Raw genomic sequence first — 26,392 nt, 5'->3', positions numbered from 1 at the left:
TTTTTTATTTCCTCTTCAAGGCCACAATACCCACTTCCCAAATATTAATTTCTGCCTGGGGTCCTATATAAAAAATCAGCACCGTAGATACATAAGCTTACACTTTCAAACTACAGAGATTAAAAACCCACACAAATGATATATTCTTCTATATATGCAGCCTAATCATGTGTGTGTGTGTGTGTGTGTGTGTGTGTGTGTAGTTTCTTATCCAGCCTTACATTTAGTACACTGGGAAGTGTTAATGAAGGAAACACAGAAGATGTTTTGGAGTGTTTGCACAAGACCCAGTTGAGAGAAAACAGCTGAAAACTACCAGAGGGCCCTTTGGCTAGCTTGAGGAAAGTAAGGAGTCACTAAGCAGTGAAAATAAAAGGGGTGGGAGGAATTCTTAAAAAAAGGTTCCCCACCCCTATGTTAGGGGTGAAAGAAAGTAAATTCCCAGTTTTCTGTTTCTCCTTTTCCAACCAGCTCTCAAAATATCATGGCTCATAGAGACCATTGAGCATTCTCAGTTTTAAAGGCCCCCCCCCCTTTAATTTATAGGCATAAATACTTCAGCCTTTCTAGGCAATATCCTAAGTACAGAGAAACTACAGTGCTATCTTGGTTGGTTTCAAACTGGTAGACACTCAATCCTCTCTCTCTCTCTCGCTTTGTGTGTGTGTGTGTGTAGCCCAATTCAATATATGTCTATTGAGAAGTAATTATTGAATAAGGCTTTCTCCCAAGTAAGTGCATAGGATTGCAACCAGACAATGCAATTCTCTGCCTGTTTACTCAGAAGTCAACCCTGTGTAGTTCAGCAAGGCATATGCCTTAGTAAGTGTGTTCAGCTTTGATTTGGTTTGGAACAGAAATGTGAAACATCCGTTTTTATCACATCGTTGACTGGAATGAGAAAACTTTTTTTTTTTTTTAATGGTGCTGCTCTGCTTTCACCTGCTGTTGGAAGGTTCCCACGATTCACTGATGCATTCCATGTTAGGAAATCCGTTCTAACCAAATCCGTCTGCTTCCTTTCTGCCCTCCATCTGGCATCTCATTTCTGTTTTCCAGACCCATAACTGCATTTGTAGGATAAAGTTCTGCCTCTTCTAATTACCCCAAGATGAATGGAGAGAGGAAACAAGATAAATAAATAAAATAAAATAAAAATAGGGTACGTGTGCGTTTAGAGCAAAGGGCAGGTTTTGAGAACCATAGAAGAAGGAAGCAGGTGGATATAGCTGATTTAGGCTGTGATCCTATAGCCTGACTTGGGAGCAAGTCCCATAGAACTCAGTGAGATTTGTGTTGAAGTAGAAACGTGTAGGATTGCACTGTGTATACTGTGTACTATTAAATGTGCATTAGCCTTATGAGGCTTAATGGATGAGAGACAGAGCACAAAGGAAAGGTAATTGCAATGCAGATTTTTAAGGAGTAATAAGGAAGTATGGTTACATGGTGTGTGTGAATTTTCTTTGCAAGTAGAGGAAAGGAGGTGGGGAAAATTGGAAGAGGGGAATAATGGAGACATTTCTGCATGCTTTTTAAAAACTGGATTCAGTTCTGCAGCCTAGCTCTGCTGGAGTTTGGAAGCAATATATCTGCCGTTTTTGTGTTTTTATCTTTGTGGTAATGAGAGATATTTTACCCAACTTTTCAGTGCATGCTTATATAGAGGGTCACGATTCAATTTGTCTTAATCAGTATCCATGTCCATGGTTCTCCTGGGAGATGTGACCCACAAAAAGTTGTCGTGGAACACTCCTCAATCCGGTAGTGTCCCAAATTAGGGTGCAGGCTTCTGGGCTATTCCTCTTGGTAGAATGTAGGGCAGTATGGAAATTTAAACAACAACAACACTACGAAGCCATCTTCTCCAGCCTATCAAACAATGCTCTCTGCAAGTGGATCTGCTTGCAAATGGCAAGCTGGAGCCTTCCTCCACATCCTGTAGCCAGGAGGTTTTCTAGCCCACTGCTTTGTACATCCGGATGCAGCTGCTCCCCACAAATGGGATCTTCTAAGAGGGAGCAGACCTTCTGGTGCAGAAGGGCTCTATCTTGGCTCCTTCCCATTTGTAAAGAAGAAGATCTGCAGTCTGCTGAATAGCACAGCCAAATGGAGCAAGGTTTTGAAAAGTGTACTAGTGAGCTTCATACATACAAATAATCCTTGGGTTAGTCTTTGCTGGTGCGGACTCTGCATTCACAAAGGGTGCCCCAATAACTCACTGGGGCAAGGAAGAACAAGTGCAAAGGTGCATACTCCTTGCCATTCCAGGAAGAAACAAGCAGGTGAGGAGACAGCCCTCTTTTCAGGAGCAGGTTTAGGGAGTAAGGTGGTGTCACGAAAGGGCTGCACATTCTTAGGTATTTAACTTATTATTTTTGCTCTCCATGAGAGACATTTATGGGATTTTCTGCTTCATGTGACAAGATAACTGGGCCAGCCTTGGCTTCATACCTTCCAACGCAAAACTGGGACATATGTCTTCCGGGACGCACTTCCTGTTCCTCACCCTTTTGGGGTGTGCAAGATCTTACACGGTGCCCAAAAATGTGTGTTTGGGGGCACTGCACAATGTTGCAGCCCTGGAAAAGGCACTTTTCCCAGCAAGATCATGGGACCCAAAATTGCTGCCGAGATCTTGCAAGAAAAAAACAGGGTGGCCCATTTGTTCCAGGGCACTTGGAAAATGTGGTGTCCCTGCTTTAGATATCAATGACTGTTGACCAATATGTTCCACCAGCACTATCACAGGCAGTATGACTTTGAATACAAGTTGCTCGGAATTGCAAGTGAGCAGAGTGCAGGTAAACAGGCCTAATTCAGCAGATTCTTCTTATGTTCTTAACTATCCACCTTGACATGGATGGTGGGGGCACTATTTGTTGTTTCGTCTCAGATAACAAAATGCCTTGGGCCAGCCATACCTCTTTTGTTGAATTTCCCCAACTCGGCATGCGTAGACAAGCGCCCACATCTCAGCATTAGGGAATGGGCCACATAGCCTTTCGTACTGCCTTCCTTTTGAAAACGCAGTCAACATCTTGATTTTCTCACTCCCTTCTTTTTCCAGTAAATTATTGACGTAAGAGCTGAGGCAGAAGATATGGTGAGAAACTTTGTACCTCTGTCGAAACAGGAAGGGTTGAGCCCTCAAGCTATTAATGTCACAAGGGTTGCTTTGAGAAACCGGGTCCTGGAAAAAAGGATTAGGTATATAAATGGGTATCCTATTTTCTGCCCGAGAGAAGCACATAAGATTGTTAGCAAACAATACAAAGGGGTGCATTTTGTTCAATACCTTTCCTGGGGGGGGGGGGCAAGGGACAAAACTACATGTAAGACAGGTTTTTAGATATCCAAGGGTTTGTGTGCAAAGGAAATTGTTTTTATTTAAGTTCTGCTTTCAACTTTGGGGTGTATGGGGTGTTAGGGGAGGGGTAGTACTTCTCGTGGGGGACATGTCATGTTCCTTCTGGGGTAGTTTGTCCACCTTTGGTCCCCACCCTGCACTCAGCTCCTAGAAGCTGTCAGTATGCAACAGTGGCTGGGAAACGGCTTTTCCTGGTCAGCTAAACCACATGAGGGTAGCTGATAAGTCTCAAACCCTCAGTGAGTTAGGTGGTTTCTGCACATGCTGTAGAGGGAAGTGAGGGGCAGATGAGGTTTGTCAACCTGGGAAAGTAGCCTATCTAGGAAAAAGAAAACTCTGATCCTAAGCCTTGTGGGATATCTTTGGGAGAGGAAAAGGCTACACAAATCTGGGGTGGAGTCTCAGTTGGACGGCGCCTTGTACACCTTCCAGCAACTCCTGCAGCCAAGGTGGTACCAAATGTATTGCTCTGCTTTCCACATCAGCTGAGGCTGAGGCGGGGGGGGGTGTCTTGACTAGTCCAATCCCCTGCAATGCAATGATGATGGGATTGCATCCTCCAGTGCACCTGAAGCAGGAGTCTAGTTTGCAGAGTAGGGGAAGCAGAGCAGGTCATCTAGTATATTCAGATGGGAATAGTTAGAGCTTTTAGGAGGGACAGCCAGCATCTGCTGCTGCTGCTGTCCAGCATCTGCCCTTGTCTTACTTTGTCTAATGGAAGGGCTGGCACTGGGAAGGGAAGAATAATTAGGTTTACTACCTATTTTTCTTTAAATGATTTGTTTTATACCACCCACTGACCTGTGCAACACTGCAACAAACCCTTTTCTGTGGGAACTTGATAACTAATCGAAAAACGAATGATGTGATTTATGGGCAGCCCTCCTTTACTTGCAGATTTAGCCCTGGTTGTCCAATGACATTGACATTCCTTAGCTACATGTTAGAGGAGGTGCAAAGTTCTTGATATGCTCACCTCCTTGAGTCAGCATTTCCTCCCCTTGGCCACGACAAAGAAATTAGCACAGAGGAGTTATAGAAGGGAAACCAACTTCCTTCTATAGCTAGAATGCAGATTACAGAGGTACAAAGCAGGGTTGATAAGAGTACTGGGTCAGTCAGTTTTGCGTCTTCTGCTATGCTTCAGCTGTGCTCAAATACTTTTAGTCATTGAAATATTTGTCAACTTAAAAAAAAAGAGATTTCAAAGGAGTTGAAAATATGAGGCCATCTGCTGAAGGCAAGGGGGAGTGGAAGTTTGCAGAAGTCCATTTAAAAAACCACTCTGGAGGAGTATCTCCAAACCAGCTCTGTGAGGACTGAGCATTCTAAACGGCCATGAAATGTTGAGAGTTGCAGGGGTGGGTGTTTGGAGTAGACAAACCAAGGGGAGAGTGATTGTTCTGCTTGACTGGAATGAAACTTTAAAGAAAAAGATTCTTGCCATTCTTTATTCAAGCTATTTCTATACAACCTTTCATGCAAACATTACAAGGCAAAGAACAAGAAAGCATTAAAAAAAAGAGGAGATTATGGAATAAATAAGAATAAAGGAATAATTATTAAGAGGGAGGATTCACTACCCGCAAATTTTCTTCAAAGTCCCAATGGCAAAATCTAGAGTGAGATCTTTTGACCGCATTTGGGGCATTTGGACAGGAAGTATGATGAGGAAATGGAAGGGGTTTTCTCAAGCAGCGGAGATAAAGCAGCATGTCTGGTTTCTGCGTCAGTGAGATGTGCAGATATCGGAACTCCTGAAATTACTGGTTACCAAATTCAGCTGTCTTTTTAGTATCACTGGGCTGCTGGTAGGAAGAAAGCAGTTCATACTGTGCCAGAACTTTACATGAAGGTTATGGGTACTTTATCATAGAATCAGAGTCAAAGATTGTTTAGCCCAGTTCGCTGCCAATGTAGGAAACCGATTACCTCATAATAAAACCTCTTGCAAAGGAGAGTCAACCCCCTTCTGATAAGGCAGTCTGTTCTGCTGTTGAACAGGCTGTACTATCAAGACATTCTAATCAGTTCTAGCATTTCTCTCTGTTTTGAGTATTTTTGATTCTATGAATATTTCTGCGGCCTTGGAACAAGGGTAGGGAACTTGGTGCCCTCCAAGGGACTACAACTCCCATCATCCCTGATCACTGCCCATCCTGGCAGGGGCTGATGAGAGTTGAGGTCCAACAACAACTGTGGGAGAGCACAAGTTCGCCATCACTGCCCAGAGTGATGCTAGCGTGACATTGATTTCCTGTTTCAGGGCTCCCCGAATCCACCACCATAATATCACAACTGCAAAAACTGGAGAAACAATAATCCCAACAAAAATACTGTCCACATTGTATCAGTCCATGTCGACTGGGGTTGATGGGAGTTGGGATCCAGAAACGTTTGGAGAGCCACAGGTTCTCATCCCTGCCTAATGCTATCCCATGTCATTTGATCATTATTTATTACATTTATCTTCCAAGGAGCTCAAGGCGGTGTGCATGGTTCTCTTCCTCTCCATTTCATCCTCAAAACAACCCTGAGAGGTACGTTAGGCTGAGAGACAGTGACTGGCACAAAGTCACCCAGCAAGCTTCACGGCTGAGTGGGGATTCAGACCCTGGTCTCCCAGGTCCTAGTCCAACACGCTAACCATTACACCACAAAGGCATGTTTTGCTAGAGGAATGTCTTTAGGCCAGAAGTGGGTGGCATAGTGGGGCAATGGCACTTAACCTGACCTCCTGACAGCTGAGTCGCCACTGCTTAATGGGAAAGAGAGGGCCAAGGTTGGCATGGTGCCAGTCCAGGGCCGCTGCCAGTGTGCTGGCACCAACCTCCCTGCCCCCTTGCCCCCCTTTCCTTCCCAATAAGCAGCAGCAACTCAGTTTTGGGGAGGTGAATGCCGTCACCCCACCCTCCTTTTGCTGCTGTGTTGGATCTGAAACATTCAGTGTAGTCTAACGTAAATCAGATTTATGGAATCATAGACTGTAGAGTTGGAAGGGCCCCTGACGATCATGCAGTCCAAGCCTCTGCAATGCAGGAATATGCAGCTATCCCATACAGGGATTGAACCTGCAACCTTGGCATTATCAGCACCACGCTCTTAACCAGAATATCTTTATAATGTAGTTCTTATGCGCTGGTAAGCTCCCTTAAAAACACAATGTCCGTTTTGTTACCAGTAGATCGTGATAACGTTATTTCCTGTAATCCTGGGTGAATCAGTGATTATAAGGCAGTCGCTTCTCCCAGGGCAAAACACAGATCTGCAAACTGAGGGCCACACTTCAACTTTTGATCTCGCTAGGATAGCTCAGACTACGCCACCGCCGTATTTCGTGACGAGATGTGATGTGACACATCGTCAAGCCTGATGCCTGGGAAAGCTGCTCTTGCAGCAGGTAGAAAGGGAGCAGCAGATGGTAAGGCAGCAGTAAAACAGGTGGAGGCATTGTTTGAAGATAGCCTGAATTAAGCTTGCTTATTTTGTTGGATCTCTGCTAAATCCCAGCAACGATTGTCTCTTGCGCAGCATCAGGTTTATCCAGCGGGCAAGCAGTCAGAACTAGACCATCTGTAATCACTTATTGTGCTAAATCTTCTTTAAAGCTAGCCACCAAACAAATGTCTTCCCTCTCGCTCGTTCTAGGTGAGAACAGCCCCTGACACCAGGGCATGAGAAAATACGCTGCAGAGCTTGGAAAAATGTTTATTTTCCTGGGAGTATTTTCAGCTGGAGGGTAACTCCCTTCTCTTCTCACTTGGCTGAAGTGCAAAAGAGACCGCTGACTGTCACAGAGTTTGCCTTTCTACTGGGGCCCTCTTCCAAAAGGAGAAAAGCATTTTCCAAAACAAGGGCCTCCGAGGTTGCTGAGATTGCAGCCTTGATGTGGGAATCTGCTTCAAGCCACTCCTACACTCGATAGAGCTGGAATAGCAATGCAAAGGAGTTCTAAAGTAAAAAAAAGTGTGACATGGCAGAAGCTGAAATGAATCCTTCTGTTCTCCTTGGCATGACCAATTCTGTCTTAAACTTTGGGGCCACAATTACAAGCTCTTTCGGTCCTACTGGTTGGTGCTTTTGCCAATAGCCAGGAGCAAAATAGGATGATTCTTTGGAAGCAAGGCTCCACACAAGACTACAGCACCTGTTTGCCCATCTCAGGTGTGTGCATCCCCACACGTGTCTTTGGGGGAGTCACTGTTAGTGGTCCTCCATGGTTCGATTCCACCAGAAGCCATCCTTTTTAGTATTATGGGCCCCGTTTTTCAGGACTCCCTTACAATTCAAGTCAGACAGGCCTCCTTCTCTACTTAACTTCCAGAACCTACTGAAGAGTTTTATTCCAGCAGGCAATTTAATATCCCCCCCCCCCCCCCGGTTTTTAATTTTTTTGGTACTGTATCATTGTAAACCATGTGGGCATATTCTGCAAGTGTCCTGGAAAAACTGGGACAATTGGGGGGGGGTATCATGAGCGCGTGATGTCCCCTCCACAATCTTGCACGGTGACCCAAAATGCACATTTTGGGGCACCAGGCTCTCCCAAAGTGCTTTTTTGGGGGGAACCACAAGGCAAAATCATGTGAGATCATGGATGCCATGCTCTCACGGAAGGGGGGGGGGGAGATGTTGTTTGGGAAGATGGCATCCCGGATTTTGGCTTCAAAGTGTTGGAGGGTATGTGTGGGTACTATTGCAATTTGGCGGTACATAAATTGTTTACATGAATGAATGAATGAATGAATGAATGAATGAATGAAGTAAATAAATAAATAAATAAATGATATATAACATAGAACCCAAGAGTTGGAAGGGACCCTGAGGGTCATCTAGTCCAACCCGCTGCAATTATGCAATTATGTTGTGAAAACTTTGTGCTCTGAATAGACCTTCATAGACTGTTGGACCATGTATCAGGGTGGATTGGGGGGGGGTTGTGTGTGTGTACAGTCATACCTCGGAAGTCGAACGCCTTGTGACTTGAACGTTTTGGCTCCCGAATGCCGCAAACCTGGAAGTGAGTGTTACAGTTTGTGAATGTTCTTTGGAACCCGAATGTCCAGTGCAGTTTCCACGGCTTCCGATTGGCTGCAGGAGTTTCCTGCAGCCAATCGGAAGTCGCGTCTTGGTTTCCGAATGTTTTGGAAGTTGAACGGACTTCCGGAACGGATTCCGTTTGACTTCCGAGGTACGACTGTATCCCAATTGTCTTGCCCATCCACCCAGAGTAGCGCCTAAGCTTTTTCCGAACAGTTGCTTGACGGCCTGATGCCACATTTCAGGTTGTTTGTTCTCAGTCAGCACACTGTGCTTCTCTTGCGTAGGCAAGCAAGCTGATCCAGGACACCAGATCCCCAAATATGCCTGTTTACCCTCCAGACAGGCAAGGGAGCATTTTATTCACACTCTGCAGCACCATGGTACCCTTTGGCCCTTAAAAAAAAACAAAAAAAAAAACCCTTGTATTTCACCTTTAGGAAAAGGAACTCTGCGCATGCTGAGAGGCACTGTGCCAGCATATCAAAAACGGTTGTAGGTGTGAGCCAGAAATAGACTCTGGAAAGTGCTGTGGGAGAAAGGCAGGCTAGGTCAGCCAGCCCAATGTACATTAAAACCTCACCCTTAGGACCAAATTAAACCTGGGTGTGTAAACACAGATCTGGCTCGGTTTCATCGGCTGTGTACTACACATGACCGGCTTGAAATGCAGACAAAGTTGTTCTTTTCCTCAATACGGATTGAAGCTGGTTTCAGAGGGTAGATTTGTAAAAAAGCAGTATTTTCATCAGAAATGACAGGATAGAATTGTAGAGTTGGAAGGGACCCAGAGGATTATCTGGGCCAACCCCACAGGAATACACAGCTGTCCCATACGTGGATCAAACTTGCAACCTTGGCATTGTCAGCACCATGCTCTAACTAAACGAGCTATCCAGGCTGATGATAGTGACTGACATAGGCGTAGCTAGCATTTATTTTAGGGGGCGGGATATTCACCTGTCATCACACTCTGTCTAGCTCTCTCTATTGCTCCTGTCAGGTTTCCAGTTGCGTTGCTAGAATGCACCACACCGTCATCCAAGTGACCGCAGGGAGCATTTCAGTTTGAAATATTCTGGTTATTTCTACTTTTAGTTAAGCAATTTTATTTATTTACTTGATTGGAGGAGGAGGGCAGCTGCCCCCCGCCCCCTGGCTACACCCATGGAGACTGATTGTGGTGGAAACACTATGGATGTGGAGTAAAAGCAAGTTTGTACCCAGATACAGAAAACAAGCAGTAATGGGTCTGAATTTAACAGCAAAAGGGGAGGCGTGGCAGACAGAAGTCTCGTCTGTTGGCAGCTTATGCCCCCTCAGGCCTTCTCCCATAACACTTTGTGCCAGCCAAGTACCGGTGTATCGGAGCTGGGCTGAGGAAGGAAGCGACTAGGGAGGCAGACTCTCCGACGTGGGTTGTGCATCCGAAGCAAGGAAAAGGGGAATGAATAAGTAGCTGGTATGGGTGGTGTTTTAAATACTTAATGAGGCGCTCCCATTTATACTAACCATCCCAGGGTGCTCAACCACTGCCACAATGTCCTTTCTTCTATCAGATCAAAATGAGTAGATAACAGCAAAGGTTGCTAGGTTCATAGCAGGGGCAGTCAGAATAAGGGCCACTAACTGACGGCTGATTCAGGACTTTAAATTGTGCTCTTATATCAAATTTCCTTTTCTGCGTACAGTGGTACCTCAGGTTACATACGCTTCAGGTTACAGACTCAGCTAACCCAGAAACAGTACCTCAGGTTAAGAACTTTGCTTCAGGATGAGAACAGAAATTGGGCTCCGGCGGCGTGGCGGCAGCGGGAGGCCCCGTTTGCTGAAGTGGTGCTTCAGGTTAAGAACAGTTTCAGGTTAAGAACAGACCCCCGGAACAAATTAAGTACTTAACCCGAGGTACCACTGTATACTGTAATGTTTTACTGTTGCTATGGCCATTGGCTAATGCAAACAAAGTTTTATCTTATATAACAAGGCTTAAATGTTTCTTTGGGTAAACCTGAGGAGATCCTGGTTATGCGGCAGTAAGGCCCGAAAACGAAACTTCCCCCCTCAGCCTCACCAGGAGAGGAGTCCAAGAGCTTTCCAACAAGCTTATGTCCAGCATGAATTCATACTCGCACATCGGTTTCCATCTGGCAGCTGTCACTAAAAGTACTTCAGATCACCTGCCAAGAAACTGCAAAGGGTGTTTCTTCCCCATATGGACCTTTGTGCTTTAATCTTTACTTTCATAATTTGCCAGGCTCCTGGCTGGAACTCCCTTTTTATGGAGCTCATTGGCTCCATAAATATGACGCACAATACCAATCAGCCAATCGCAAATGAGGTATGGTAGGAGTTGGAAAGGGCACAGAAAACCACTTATGCATTAACTCTTAGACTGTGCCACTTTAGCAGTCACTCTGCATGCCTTAAGGCTGCTCTGCTGCCCTCATGTGCTGTGGAGGACTCTGCCCCATTGCCATTGGTGAGGTAATGTTCAGCTGCCAATCTGGTTAGTTTCCAGGTTGTGAAGAAGTTGCCATCTATTCCTTTCCTTCAGGCAGCAAAATATAGTATGATCAGCCTTGGCTGCTGGTTTCTGGGGAATAGCTCTAATTTCTAAATGCTCACTGTCCCTAGGCAGTCTGTCTCTGAATACCAGCAACCTTAGGCTTACATTCTCTGTAGATTTTCCAGAGGTTATCTTGCTGGCCACTTTTGGAGACTAGATGGATCCTTGACCTGAACCAAAGGGCACTTGTGGTGCAGTCATAAGCTTCTTTTCCACACACACCTCTTTTTTGGCAATGCATAAGTGGCCACACTCTAGCAGCTTCTGCTTGCCCATCCTGTGGTTCTGAAAGCCACTCAAAGTCTCAGAAAGCCACTCCATGTCCTTGCACTTAGAGATGGCAACCCATAAGCCACAAATTTCTGTGTTTTTGGCTCATGAAGGACATGTCAGAATGTCCTCCCCTGATTCTTTTGCCACATGTAAAAACAGCTTACAGAAGTGTAGGAGCTGAGTCCGGGTGCAACAATTCTGGTCCGAGTAAGCAATGAGTGAACACTTCTTTATCACAGATATCTCTTGTGGTGTGGCTGTTCTTGTATACCAAGTTCTGCTACCCCACATCAACCAACATAGAATAGTTTAAATGAGATCCAAAGTACTATTTCAAATTTTAGAATCCCAAAGAGAGATGAATTTCAGCAAAGCAGGGCAAATTTCAAGAGCCCTGATCTCAGATATATTCAATATTAAATTGCCTCAAAGCAATGGGGGTGCATTTGTAGTGGTTAGGTTTTTTTTAAAAACACTTTATGTGAAATCACATGTGATCCAAACCATCAGGATGGTAGTGCTTGTTCTCTCATTTCCCTTAATGATGCCCATGCCAAAGCAAAAGCCATTGACACTTTCCTGGCAAACCGCAGAGAATGACTTCCTTAATGGTCCAACTGAGAGTATGTGGAGGAGTGAAGAATATGGGTGGTATGTGTTTGCATGACAGGATAAGCTGAAGTCTTTCATTTACCCAAAGAGTCTACATGGGAATCAGAAGTTCCAGATTCTCCTAACCAGATAAGCCACCAAAATGGCTCAATCGAATCTTCTGACAAAAAAAGGAGAGTTGACAATCAAAGCAGTCTTAACTACGCCGTTTCTGCAGACCCGTCTTAGTTCCTCGTCATGCAATGCAACACCTATAAATAACAATACAACTGGAGGAAATTGGAGCATGCCTTATGTAATGTAATATAATTGGGAGGAGGTTTCATCCAGTTATTTAGATTCCAGGCCAAACGACGCTTTATACAGAAATGTGTACAGTGAAACTCCCAACAGCTGCTTGGCAAAGGGAGTGATTTGAAGCGGGGAAGTAGCCTGTTGGTGGGTGTGGGTTGCCAAAGTTAATATTACCTTAGTCAGCTGCTTTTATTCTGAAATCCAACCCCCCCCCCAAGCTGTTCTCCTCCAATGGGGTTCTAAAAACATATCTGCAAAAGTGTGAATCCCACCAATGGTGGGGGATGGAAGAGGCTGGAGAGAAGTTGTGGTGGGCAAGGAAAGGGTTAAGGGCCCTACACTGCTGTTGCACTCTAAATTCCCCCCTCCGCAAGCTGCTTTTCCTATTAAAAAAATAGACATGCATTGTGTGCAATGTTTTGTTTGGCGCAGAGTTTACAGTGCAGGTATTCACAGTGCAGAGTGGAGCTGGGTCATGCTGGGATGGTAGTGGGCTGCCAACTGTGCAGGTTATATCCATGGAGGGACCAATCATGGACATGTGCTAATGCAATGAAGGCATAAAGAGACAACCCAACCTTGACTCTCGGATGTTCCAAGCCAAGATTCCCACGGGAGCAATGCTGCTTTCTGCAACTTGCTCATTCATATGTTCCTATCCTGCCTTTCTATTTCAAATTGCAGTGCCCAAGGCCACAAATATCAAAATTTAACTCAAAACTTAACCCACACAAAGGGAGCAGCAAAGAAAATTGGGGAAGCAGGAGCTATAAATTCAAAGAAGGCTCACCTGGCTGAAAGACTTGTCAGAACAGAGGCGTCTTTAGCTGTCATCAAAACATAAACAGGGACATGATAGATCATCTGCAGCAGGGAGTTTCACATCCTGGGTACCACAACAGAGGACACCTTTCTGCACATTCAGCTGTGCAAAATGGGCTCCTCTGAAAGTGGCAGTGGGACACTGAGAAGGATTTCAGAGACTGAGATTCGAAATGAGCAGGCAGTAATATGGAGAGGACATGGACCTTTCAATTGCAGGATAAGCAACCTCATAACTAACCTGCTTAAGTCTAATTAGTGCATGAAGGACTTAAGACAATTGAATAAGCTGTCCTGCCAGGCTTAGCTCACCTTGGGAGGGACTAGGTAATCAAGCCACTGTTCCCCTCCAGTCTCCCTTAGAAGCTCAGTGGGTGAAGAGGCTAAACAGGTTGCTCCAGCTTAGCTGCATGACTTTCACAAGCCATTCAGGTGTTCCTATATCAATAATTTAGGAACTTTCACCATTGTAACTAGGCCATGTTTTACTGCCAGTGTAACTTTTTATGAATGCTGTATGGAAAAGCACATAAATCTGACCTTTGGGGAGTTCGTAAGTAAACCATTTTAAATTTACCAAATGTGTGATTTATTTATTTTTTAATGCTAAGGGAAGAGTGAAGTTTTCGAACTCACAATGGCATATTTTAAAGCACTAACTACCTATATTTCCATGCTTTACTTTATTGCTTATGTTGTGATTCTCTTACCAAAGATTACTTGCCCCAAACTAAGATCTTGGCTTCCAGGAATTCTCCTTTTTATACCTATTTTATCCCTTGCCACCAACAGAAGTATTGTGGGTCCACGCAGTTTGGGTCTTTGAAGGTAAGCAGCCTTTTGAACTGAGCCTGGAAATGGTGGAGCTACTATAAGAGGAAAGTTGCGTAAATTAAATAAAAAGAACCCTGGTTACTTGTGAAGCTGTTTGTGCCTGTTGTATCATGCAGCGTTCACATAATGGAAGTGTGTGGGAGACCTGTGAGCACTCCAGCTTTAATTGTAGGAAGCATGCATTGGAGAGAATACATGCAAGGCCTCTAGGGAATAAGTTTGACAAGAAGAAATAAAAAGCAGAGGAGAAGTTCAAAACTGGTGGGGATTTCTGTACCCTCCAACATTCTGCCGATCAAAATCGGGACTCACATCTTGCGCTACCATGCTCCTGTGTGAGCCAGCTGGGGCTGCCCTACCCCAGCCCCTGACTGGCAGCAGCTCCCTCAGCAAGCACCACACCGGCACCTCCAGCTCCTCCTCTTCCTCTTCCCCACCCTCATCATCCTCATCTTCACTGGCTTTTTTCTCCTCCTTCAGCAGGGGTGGCGTCAGGAGGAGGTGGCGTAGCCTCTGTGCCTGGTCTGCACCACCAGCAGCTCCCCCTCCATGGGTTCCAGCTCGGGTGCCTTCTTTAGTGCGAAAGACACATCTTTTAGTGCCGAACTCACATGGGAGCCAGCTGACTCATGCAAGAGCTCAGCACCGAAGCCAGGGTACCTTCTGTCATTCCAGAGTGTCCCAGTCAAATCGGGACTGTTGACGGGAATGGATTTCAAAATGGTGCAGGAGGCAGAAATGGAACTGTTGACGTCCCCTGTTATATTATGAGCATTATCCCAGAGGGTCGCTAATTATACCAGCACAACTGCCATCTCCAGAGCAAAACAGCCATGAGAGCTGCGCTTGCTGAATGAAGAGTAGCAATTGACCAGCAACTTGACTTAGTGGTTTCAAGTATGGGCAAACACCAATTCCCCCGCAAGCGGAGTGCTTGCTGAGGTCATTTTGTCTGGATAATTTACTGACGGCTTTGCAGTCCTGATGGGGGGGAGGAAAACCCCCATGTATTTACAAAACTGAGGCCAGGCAGAGGTGTTACATCTTCATATATATGAGAAGAGGTACATGTATTTTCAGAAAGAAATTTTAAGAGAGTGATTAGCAATTACAAATTTTTGTGGGAAGTGAAAAAGAGGGGACATGCACAGGTACATAACCTGAGTCCTTAGATGGCTTATGCCACCCTTTGTATAACCGTAAGAATCACACATGCTTCATTAAGCTAGGTAGACTAACAGAAGAGGTGCATTAAAAGTGAAAAAGCTTCTTGCGTGTCAAAGCAAGAGCCATCTGTTTGAGCTCTGTGGGCGGGGTGGAGGGGGAAATAGTAAATTGTGTAAGGGAAGCTGTTTGAACAGTAACCATGTCAAGAATAAATTGAGCAAAGTTCCTTGTCATTTATAAACTGGGCTTCTAAAAAAAAACCCCAGCTATTGCTCGGGAGGGAACAGTATTGTTTGTTTGTTACTATATTATGTATTTTTGTGCTTTTATAATGTAAACTGCCCTGGGATCCTTGGATGAAAGGCAGTATAGAAATGAAAGAAAGAAAACTAAACTGGTTTTCCAAGCTATTTTGGGAAGTTGTTTGCATCCGCTCGATGGGAGAGCCTCAAAATGCTCTTGAAATTTATGCAAATTGTGTATGGTTTGCGTTAAACAAATACGCTGTGATAATAAATCTCATGCTTTCTGGTGTTCCTCTTACTTCTAACTCAGGAAAGGTGAAGCCATCAGCAATTCCAAGGATAGTTCCCCTGTCCAAAAACATGTCGAATTCTATTAATGGGCAATCCAAATGTTGCACCAAGAACATTAGGATTCTCTTATCCGTATAAATTATGCAAGTTCAGAATTTTCATCGTTTGTCTTATTTTTCAGAACTTTTTCTACAATTTTGACTGTTGTGCATAACTTATTCTGGTTTTTCTAGTTGCAGAACAGACAAGGAGCTGTTCATGGCACTGAAGCCCTACCCCAGCTTCTGGGACTCTTGTTCAGCCACCTCTGTTTACACACTTCCAAGTATATCTTATCTTCCCAGCCATCATGGCTAGGGTTTTGTTTCAGTTTTAAATGCAAGTTGAGATTTATCAGCCTGCGGTGTGGTGCAGAAGTCAGTGTCAAATCAGAAACCAAGCAGATCCAGCATTCAAATTCCATAAAGCCATAAACCTCACTGGGTGACCTTCAACAAATCACTATCTCTCAGCCTGACCTACCTTGCAGGGTTATTGTGAATATAAGGTTGTGGGGAACCATGTACACTTTCCTAAACTCCTTGGAGGAAAGGCAGGATAGAAAAGAAGAAAAAACAAAAACACTTCTTCTGCACCACTGTAGAACTGCGGAGTGCATAGCAGCCCTGCATAATATACCCTCTATTCCCATAGGCTAAAGGCATCTGTTTTGAGTTTCAAGGATGGGGAAGAAAAGTCGTCTGGTGTTCACATCCTGTGCTTCATTTCCAAAAATTAGAGTGAGCGACCAAGCTTGGAAGTTGCCCCTTCAGCAAATCTCAGGTATGATGCCTAACTGTGGTTGATTTGTAGTAGTGAAAGGGCTCTGACTGTGAATTATGATATGCCATTCTGCTGTATTATGACTGATTGATTGATTTTAGCATCTTTATGACTATCTGCCATTTAGGGTTGGTGGGTTGTTGTTTTTTGCTGTGTACACTGAATTCATGGTGAAACAGTTGCTATATTTTAGAAATAAAACAGACACACATCAGTTCAGCATGTGGGCAAACGCATTCTCATCCGTGTCACCAAAGCGACCTGGCTCGTTCCTAGTGGCCCTTGCACTTTTGGCACTGCAGATTGGTGGAATTGCAGGCTTATTTACAGGCAGCAGAAAGATGCAATGATCCTGAGCAAGACCTTTCCTTCTGGGTTGTGTCATCCTGGTGTGTGCTAAAGGCACTCAGTCAGGAACTTGGGAAGCTTTTAGGTGGACCATAGTTAGAAGTATATTCTTACTAAACTGGGTCAGTTCATACCATCCTAGACATCCTAGCTCCACTGTGGCCTCCTAAAAACAAAAGAATGTCAACATACTTATTCACTAGCAATGTGTCAATTATGGCATGGGTTTCAACGGGAGAGGACATATTAATTGCAACTTATCCCTCCAGGCTCCCACGTGTGTGGGTTGAACAGTTTCAAAATTCCATCCTTGCTGGCAGCAGAATTAAAAGGAATTAGGCTGTAAAGCCTTGCTTTGAGGAAGGCCAGCTAATGAAGTAAGCTGGTTTCCCCCCTTCTTACCCCGCTTAACAAAGAATCAGGCAACAGCTTGTAAAGTAAGTTTAAAAATAAGATTTACTTACTTTATAATTATGCATTGGTTCACAACAATGGCAGCAGTAAAAACTACGCAGTCAAAATACTTATATTTACAGTATAACCAGCTTCAGGCATGGGCCTAAAACTGGAAAAGGGGAAGGCATGTCTGTAACCAATGCTGGTCAAAGGAAGAGGAAGGGGAACAGGAAGTACTATATGCTCCTTCCATTCTAGGAGAGGAGGGGAAATGACATCACACAGATCCCTCTCTACCAGTTGTATTTCTGTGGTTTGACCAGCTGCCTACCAGCAATAGAGCTCTGTGGACTTAGCCCCTTCTCATGCTAACTAGCAAGACACAACGCAGCACACACAGATACAACCCAGCCATCTCCCACTTTTGTGGACTGCTCAACATAAGAGTTAAAAATAGAAACTAGAACATCAAGCTGGCCAAACCTTAATCACCATGGCCAAGAGGATCTGGTCCATCATATTATATTCTTCAGGGCTTTGTGAATCAGGCTAATTCAGGGGTGAGGAAACTATGGCTTGAATCTTTAAGCCTTGCTTCATGGCCCCATTAAACTGTGCCCCCAAACCACTATCTGCTCCAAGAGGGAATGTCACTGAAATACACTCGGAGTCCTGTAGTGATTTCATGCTCTTTATTGCAGCTTGTAAAAAAGTGAATCAATTGCCCCCCCCCCCCAAATCTCAGGCTTGTATATACATTATTTACACAATGAGTCCTGGCTGATTGGCTGATTCTGCTTCCCTCCTGGAGCCTGATTGCTCTTTTCCTGCAGGCCAATCAGTTGTTGCATTCTAGGATCCTACTTGCCTATTGTTCTAGAATCCAAGCTTAGTACAGTGGTACCTTGGGATGCGAACGGGATCCGTTCCGGAGCCCGTTCGCATCCCGAAGCGAACGTAACCCGTTTCTGCGCATCTGCACATGCGCGTGTCACATTTTGACAGTCTGCGCATGCGCGCGCGGCAAAGCACGGACGTAACGCACTCCATTACTTCCGGGTCGCTGCAGAGCGCAACCCGAAAATGCTTAACCCGAAGCGTATTCATCCCGAGGTATGACTGTACATAACAGTCACGTTGGCAGAGGAGCCGATAATGGAAACCAGTTTAGTAACAGTGATGACTGAACAAGGCAGATACTGCAAACCAGTGTTTCTTTTTCCTGTTTTCATTGTGAGCCAAATTCATTCAGACCTCACGCCTGTTCTGTTTCCAGAAGCATTTTAGCAAGCAATTGCTGCATTCCTAGATACCTATAAAAAGCATGAAGCATATTTTAGATTTGTAGATCAAACACTAGCATCAGAGTCTTCAGAAGTGTCTTGTACTGTACAGAGGTGAACAAGAATTCATATTTATTCATACACACACACATCTGTATGCTGCTGTGCAGATGTTAATGGGAAGGCTCCATTTCTTAGAATCATAGAACCATAGTATCATAGTCGGAAGGAATCCTGAGGCTCATCTAGTCCAACTTCCTGCAATGCAAGAATATGCAGCTGTCCCAAACGGGGATCAAACCTGCAACCAGTGTTTATTTTCTTGGGGGACGCAGGGGTCCGCATACCCCTAAACATTTTAGTTTGGACTCATTGAGGGGCAGTATTTCAATATGAGTAGGAAAATGAGAGTACCCCTCAACATTTTTTAAGAAGGATAAAAAAGCACCCTCTGCAACCTTGGTATTCTCAGACAATTTACCAGAGAAATGGGCAGTCAGTGTGGGAGGGCTAAAAAGAAATGGGATATCCCAGATGGGCTGTTGATGACACTGTCCATTCTGGCCAACAGGAGCTTGCTATCTTCTTTCCTTCATTGATCAGTAAACTGCAGGCCTGTCATTTTGCAGAAGGCAATTTTTCAACTAGTGTGGGTTTTCCCTGAGAGCAGCGTGCGCTGGTGGAAGCAGCAGCAACAGCTGCCTTCTTCATGAGGCCTGGAAACCCTATTTTGTTCTGTGAGGAATGACGCTTGTGGGGGGTGGGCGTAGAGAGAAACTGCCAGAAGAAAATCAGGTCTGAGGAAATGCATGTCAGGTTTCCGTGCTATTTGGGCACCTTTCTTAGGTTATGTCCTGGCTTGCCTAATGAATCGAGCAAGCAATTAGAAATGAACTATTTGACTAACAGAAAAGTGGTATTAAACATACAAGATGCAAAGGTGCAACTTGGTTTTGAAGCAAGATGCGTCTCTGAAAGCTCACTCTTGAAGTCTTGACGTATTAGATACCTACAGAGTACAAGGGAGCTGTTATTTATTTTCTTTACTGGGGACAATGAGTTCTGTCTGTTTCTCTTCCTGTTTCATGGGTTATTCCTCCCCACCTACCTGCAAAAAAACCCCTCCTTACTGATGCAATTGCTGCCAGCCCAGTTTCTTCCACGCCATGAGTTCTCGACTATATCCCGTGTTGCAGTCACCGTACTGCATCCTTCCTGTTGTTGACTCTACAGCTTTGCCCCAACCGCACAGGTTCCCTCTTTTAGACACGTCACGGCAGAGTAAAAGCCTTGTGCTCCACTCCTATATAAACATGTCCATACAAAAGAAGAAAGAATGGATATTTTCTGCGGGGTCCCAAAGAGGAAATTAAATACAGCCCATCCCGTCCTCCAATGTTGGGGCTTGTTCTATTTTTTTTAGTGTCTAGGTTGCAATATCATTTTTTTTCAAATTCAACCAATACAAAATATTTTCAACAGCACCGCTATTTTTATTTATTTTTACATCTCAGCTTCACAAAGCAGCCCAGGGTGGCTATTTTATTTATTTTAATAATAAAAAAGTAAAGTTACACTATGCCATGCAATTATTTATTTATTCTTATATTTATAACCTATCTTTTCCTCCAAGGAGCTCAAACTGGTGTACACAACTCTCACTCTCCCCATTTTACCATCACAACCACCCTGTGAGGTAGGATAGCAAGGGCTGGCCCAAAGTCACTCAGTACATGAGCTTCAAGGCTCAGTGAGGATTCAAACCCTGATCTCCCGGGTCCTAACCCAACACTCTAACCAGTACACTACACTGTCCAGTTACCACACTACTGGTTATTAGCATTTGTATCTTTCCTGCAGTGTCCTAGGCATGGAAGCAGCCCAATCCCTGCCCAGTAGCCCTGCGGTTCACAAGAAACAGAAGTCAGGAAAACATAGGAATTTATTACACTTTCCCCTCCATTCTCACATTACCCACAGTAACCCTGGCTTATGCAAAATCCTGAAATCAATAAGTACAGCTTGATGGTAAATAAATAATCCGTAACCAAGTTGTTGCTGGACATTTCCAGCGGCTATGACCTCACTGGATTTCCAAGGAATAAGCATCGTCATGGCACAGCTTGAATAAAATGCCCCAGGGATATTTTGTTTGCTTGGCAATGCACAGGAGCTGCTGCCAGGAGCTTCACTGCCCAGGAAGGAAGCCTTGCTAGAGAGGGAATGCTGCCTTTACTCTAAGGGCATATTGAGCAATGGGGAGCTGTCAGGGCGAGAACGAGCTGGACCCCTCTTAGAACATAACTGGCTGTGCACAGGGTGAGAAGTAGAAAGCCAAGGGGTAATTAAGGGGTGTGCATAACGGGTCACTCCAGAATGTTGTTTTTTGGCAGGTGCATTTTGCACAATGTAGTTGATGCAATAATAGTGCATCAGCAGTTTTTATACTGCACTGTCCACACATCATTTCTCTTCATAATTTGTTCTGCGATGCTTCTATGATGTTACTGCATTGCTGCTGTCTGGAGGTGCAGTCTTGAACTATACCGCTATGTCCTCCTAGTGGCACAGCAGTAACTAGCATAGCTTGCAAAGCTAAGCAGGGTCCGGTACAGTTTCCAATTGGGTGGGGAACCGCATGTTGAGATTCCTGCAATGCATGGGGTCGGATTAGATGATCCTCTGGGTCCCTTCCAACTCTACAGCACTACCATTCTATGAAAAGCAGGCCAAAAAGTTTAAAAACAAAACCCAAAACCAGAGCATGTCTGGTAACAAAAAGGTACAGAATTTCAGCGAGAAGTTATGGGATATGCACTGACTGGAACTGAAGCCGTGTTATTGCTCCGAAACAGTTTCAGTGAAATCAGAATTGAAACTGCATTTGACTGGCCTGATACCATCATGAGCACATATAAGCCAGAGGCCCTAGAATTTCAGCAAGAAGCTACGCAACAGGTGCTGATTGGAAATGAAGCAGTATGTCTATCTTGAAACTTTAGAAGGCTCAAACGGTGTTGAAAGTGGGGTTTCCTATAGCCATCATGAGCATAAATAATCATACATGTGCATTATAAAGGATACCTAGATAGGCGCTAAGGTTTCTGATTGGGGGGTTGGGGTGAGCAACTGAGGCCAACAGGCTAGACCCAAGCCCCCAGACTGATAGTATCCTTCTCTCTGCAGACTGGCAGACTGACTGAACCAGAAAGATCTTGCAGCAATAATTGCTGTAATATTCTGGAAGAGAAACCAGCTCTCAAGCATTACAAATGCCTATTAAAATAAAGAGACATCTGGCAACCTGCAGAGCCTTGGTTTCTATTGCAGGGGGAGCACAATGGAGCTGGAGCTGCTGCTTCCTTTCTTCTCCTCGCTGGGCTTGCATGTGGATTCTTGGCCAAGCGTAGAGAGTGGATCACACAGCTGGGAAAATGCAACCCTCTCCGCCTGTTTGGCTGCTCCTGCGCCATGTGGCTGAACATGAGAGCACGGGCAGTTGGCCAGCTGCTTTCCTCAAAGTCTGGGTCAAGGCAGTCCACTGGGGAGGCTTGTTTACGCCGTCAACTGCCGTCGCTTGCAAAGCTCTGCTCCGTGCAGAGTGCTGGGGAGCAACCAGTCCAGGGCGCTCCACAGTATAATTTCTGCCGCTTGTTTACCCTCTGCACTGCTTGTGAGGGAGGACCACCACACTGAGCTTGGTGACTAAGCCCTGTGGTCAGCATGCACGCAAGAACCTGCAGAGCAAGGGCTGGAAAAGGTCACAGCATCTGAGGGGCTGGGAGGGGCCCTGCAAGGCTGCCATCAGAGTCGTTGGTAGGAATCCAAAGGGTTTGACCCATTTAGGCCTGCACAGTTTCCTCTGTCCTCCCTTAACTGAGTGGCATCTCAACAGGCCAGTTGTATAGTGTTGCTTCAGTGGCTGTGGTGTAAACAAAGGCTTGGGCTGCGGCAACTAAAGCAGCATTTTTGTGCAAGGCAACTCAGATCCTACAACGCGACCCCTTGGTCACTGGATACTTCCCCTTACTAGTCACTTAGCATTGCAAGTATAATGCTATCTTACTTATATCCCTCTAGAAACTCAAGGCAAGGTTCTAAAGGGCCATAGTTCAGGGACAGAGCAGCTACTTTGCACGCAAAAAGGTCTCAAGATCAATCCTCACTCCCAATAGGGCTGGGGAGGATTCCTGCCTCGAATCAGCCACTGCCAGTCTGACAGTATTGAGCACTGGTCTGACTTGGTGAAAGGCATTTCCCTGTGTTCCCCCATTTTATCCACACAAGAACCCTGTGAAATAGGTCAGTCTGAGAGTGCGTCTGGCCCAGCAAGTTACATACATAGCTGAGTGGTGATGAACGGTGCCGTGTCTATTGAAAGAGCAAGGCAAAAGAATGTGTTAATCTTGTTTTGGTCTGCACATCTCTGCAATATCTGCGAATGTTGAAATAAGATGCTGAAATAAGTTTTGAAATGAGATTCACCTGCCAGGATGGCTGGATTCTGCACATGAATTGGGAGTGGGAGAGACATCTTGTCCTTCAGTTCAGGCAGTGAAATGCTTTGGGCTGACTGAACTCCCTCTCTCAGGTTGTTCTCATTAGAGTGCATCGAAGACGTGAAAAATTGAACTGGGTGGAATTTGTCATTCTGTTAAATTCTCAGAAGGATGAATCCTTCGAGCTGGGAGAGGTTTGGCCCAGTGCTGAAACATAGGGAGAGCTGTCTCCTCCAACCAGGGCTGGGACCACCAGAATTGGAGGGGGAGGGAGCTAGATGGAAAACAGGACAAAGCTTCTGCACCTTTAATAGTTATCCAGAAGGGATTTCAGCAGATGTGTGTCATCTTCATTCACATGGCCGTCCTAAATCTGCACCTTTAATGCAGCAGAATAGAAGACAAGAGCTACCAGGGTGGATGCGGATAATTTTACTGACAAAATGTTGGACAGCAGCACGCACGCACACACACAGGGACATTGCATAAGCGGCGTTAATAAGCGGTGCAATCCTAACTCCGCTTACCTGGGAATAAGTCCCACTGAATTCAATAGCAATTGAATTCTGAGGAGGCATGGTTAGGATTGCAACCCAAGTGCATCTTTGCATAGATGCAAGGTAAATGCCATATCTCAGGGGTAGGCAAACGAAGGTCCGGGGGCCAGATGCAGCCCAATCGCCTTCTCAATCCGGCCTGCGAACGGTCTGGGAATCAGTGTGTTTTTACATGAGTAGACTGCATCTCTGGGTTATTTGTGGGGCATAGGAATTCGTTCACCCCCCCCCCAAAAAAATATAGTCTGGCCCACCACATGGTCTGAGGGACTGTGGACCTGCCCACGGCTGAAAAAGGTTGCTGACCCCTGCCATATCTAATTTGGTCTTTATGGAAGGTTGGTGAGGAGCATAAACTGACAGCTTTCGACAGAGCGAAGCTTACCTAAGTGCTTGCAGTATTTTGGCCTCTGCGATCTGCAACCTCCAATTGCCATTGAAGCCTTTGCTTATAATTGGCCTCTGCAGAAAGAAAGAGAGGAGAAACCACAGCAGATACTCGGAAAAGGTTGCTCAGGAACTTAATGAGGCAAGAGCAAGGCTGACTTGGCAGAAGCAGAGTCTCTGCTTTTCCTGGAAGGGAGTGACTGTACAAAGCTGAAGCAAACCTGCACTTCCTGGTACGTTTTTCAAGGACAAAAAACGGTTGGGTATTTTGGTTGTCCCGATCAGGCAGGCAAAAAAAGGAAAGAAAGTTAAACTATAACAGGCAGTTAGTTATTGCCACTTCCTTAATTCCTTTGGCACCCAAAGTGTCCGCCGTTAAAGAGAAAAGAACTAAAAATGGCACTGTTGTTTGCCATGATATTCTGTTCTCCACTATCCACAATCAGGGGTGGAGCCTGGATTATATGATTTAATTCCAAGTTGTAGCTTGCAGAGTTTTCCTCCTTTTTTAAGCAGAATGTTTATTCATTTTATTCATGTTCCTGAAAGGTCATCTGGTACAGTGTTTCAAGTAGAGCTCTTGGCCCATTGAACAATATCCTTTTACATCCCACAAGTGGCACCCATTGGAGACGAGGCATTCCTCTCGTGCTGCTCGCTGGTCCACCCTTTTTAGCTGCTGAAGCCTTGGGAAAAAGTAACACAGTTTTGCACAAAGGCTGATAGAATATCCTTGTCCTCTGCCATTTGATATTTTTCCCCTGTGGTGATCTTGACACAAAATGCTTCTCGTGAACTGCAGCCACCTACCAACGTGTTTTGAAAAGGGCTGGTTGCTGTTTGTCTGTGTCAGCCCCCACGTCCAGCTAGATTATCAAGGCAAACAAAACAACATGGGAAACTGCTGCTCAAAAGGCCTGCTGGGATGGGAAAGGGAGGCAAGAGCATTTTCTTTTTGCCTGTGTGGCATGAGGACATCGTTGAGTCGTGCAGGACAAAGAGTGTGTTGCTCACTCCTCCCAAAGCAACTTCCTGACGTCTGGATGAAGCTTTAAAGTTTTCAGAAGAGAAACGGCAGGGAAACCTAGAGAGATACTGTAAAGTGCAGCAAGGCCCAAAGTATGTTTGCTCAGGTGCAAGTTCCTGCTGAGCTCAACAAGACTTCCTCCCAGATTGGTGCGCATAGGATTGAAGCGTTGATTTTTGCAAAGTGCTTTATTATCCTGCTTGTGTTTTCCCTCCTCCTAATAGCCTCCTACATTAGGTAAAAATCGTTGCTCTCATTTCACAGATGGGAACTGAAATGGAAAATCACTTGCTCAGGACCCCCACTATGCTGCCGTGAACCCCCATCCTTCTAAACCTATATCCTGGGTAAGGTAGCCGAGTGAAAAAGAGAGCTGGGCTCCCTGCACCTTTGGTAGTTGTGTAGAAGAGGGAATTTCACCAGGTGCAATTCCCTCTTTTGCGCTGCCCTGTCCTCTTTTTCACCTGCCCACCCTAGTCGAGGACTGGGATCTCTGGCTCAAGTGAGACCTCCTAGGGCTGATTCCCCTTCCATCGCCCCATGAGGTGTGCTAGGATGTTGCTGAAGGGCTGGAAGCAGACGCTGTGCCTTTAAGATCACACCCACGTCATACAATTAAAGCACATGACTTTCTCCAGAGACCCCCCAGGAGCTAGAGTTTGCCTCTCATAGAGCTACCACAACCAAGACTCTCAACATAACACGGTTCCCAGGATTATATGCATCGTATGCAAGTAACCTAACTGTTTTAAGACAGAATTTCACCTGAACTGGCCTCTACCCAGAAACAGAACAGGAATCCTCCAAGCATCCTTTTTAAAATTATGATTATTTGTGCTTATGATCTTCTTTCAATATTGTTTGTGCCTGCAGACGTTTTGGGGTGGTCATACAACTTCATTTCCAATCAGTGCAGACCCTGCAACTTCCTTCGGAAGTTCCATAACTTTTCTTGCCACAATGTTCTGAGTCTGAGGGGTTTTTGTTTTTCTCTTTGTCGTCCTACATTTATTGTGCTGCAACTCCTCCGGACAGCAAAATGTGGTAGGATTGGGGAAGCGTCACATAACAACTGATAAAGCAGAATAAATTTGCCACTAATGCACTGTTGTTGTGTCAAGAAGAGTTGAAGAATAAACCCACAATAAAACACAAGCATGGCTTCTACTTTGGAGATAAGACACACTTTCCTTTTTCTGTGTCTCTCTGTGTGGGGGAGAGACAGAGAAAGATAGAGAGACCTTGCAGCTGCTCATTTGAGTGGGGGGAGATTGCTAGAAGCCATATTCACCTTTCTGCCCCCAACTCATGTCCAGGGCTTAACTTAAGCCAGGACTGCTTGCCATAGCTAATCTCCTTGGCCAGAGGATTTGCTTTCATGAGCTCTGGCAAGGAGCACTAGTTAAATGAAACCCATATACTCAAGGTTTGCAGCTTCGCAACAGCCAGAAGTGTTGCCCTTGTTGCTTCCTCTGCCTACTGTGAAAGCCTGCTACACCTGTTGAATTTTTGCCTGCTCTGAAAAGCACAAGAGCTCTCAAGTTGGCAATTCTAGTGGA

General features: G+C 45.1%; 2 long non-coding RNA genes across 2 annotated transcripts in view; one reads left to right on the top strand and one right to left on the bottom strand.

The window, feature by feature from the left end:
* The window catches only part of LOC310681015, a 92,056-nt gene that overhangs the window by 15,192 nt on the left and 50,472 nt on the right, over positions 1–26,392 (bottom strand). The window lies entirely within an intron of this gene.
* LOC310681017 lies at positions 12,006–22,490 on the top strand. The gene is made up of 3 exons (XR_014513065.1): positions 12,006–13,530; positions 16,208–16,336; positions 21,550–22,490. It is a non-coding gene; the product is annotated as an uncharacterized lncRNA (long non-coding RNA).

This window comes from Podarcis tiliguerta (genome assembly GCF_965153285.1).
Source record: "Podarcis tiliguerta genome assembly, chromosome: 6".
NCBI lineage: Eukaryota > Metazoa > Chordata > Lepidosauria > Squamata > Lacertidae > Podarcis > Podarcis tiliguerta.
The sequence above is the reverse complement of the archived record's forward strand: the minus strand, read 5'-3'. Positions and strand labels throughout refer to the sequence as shown.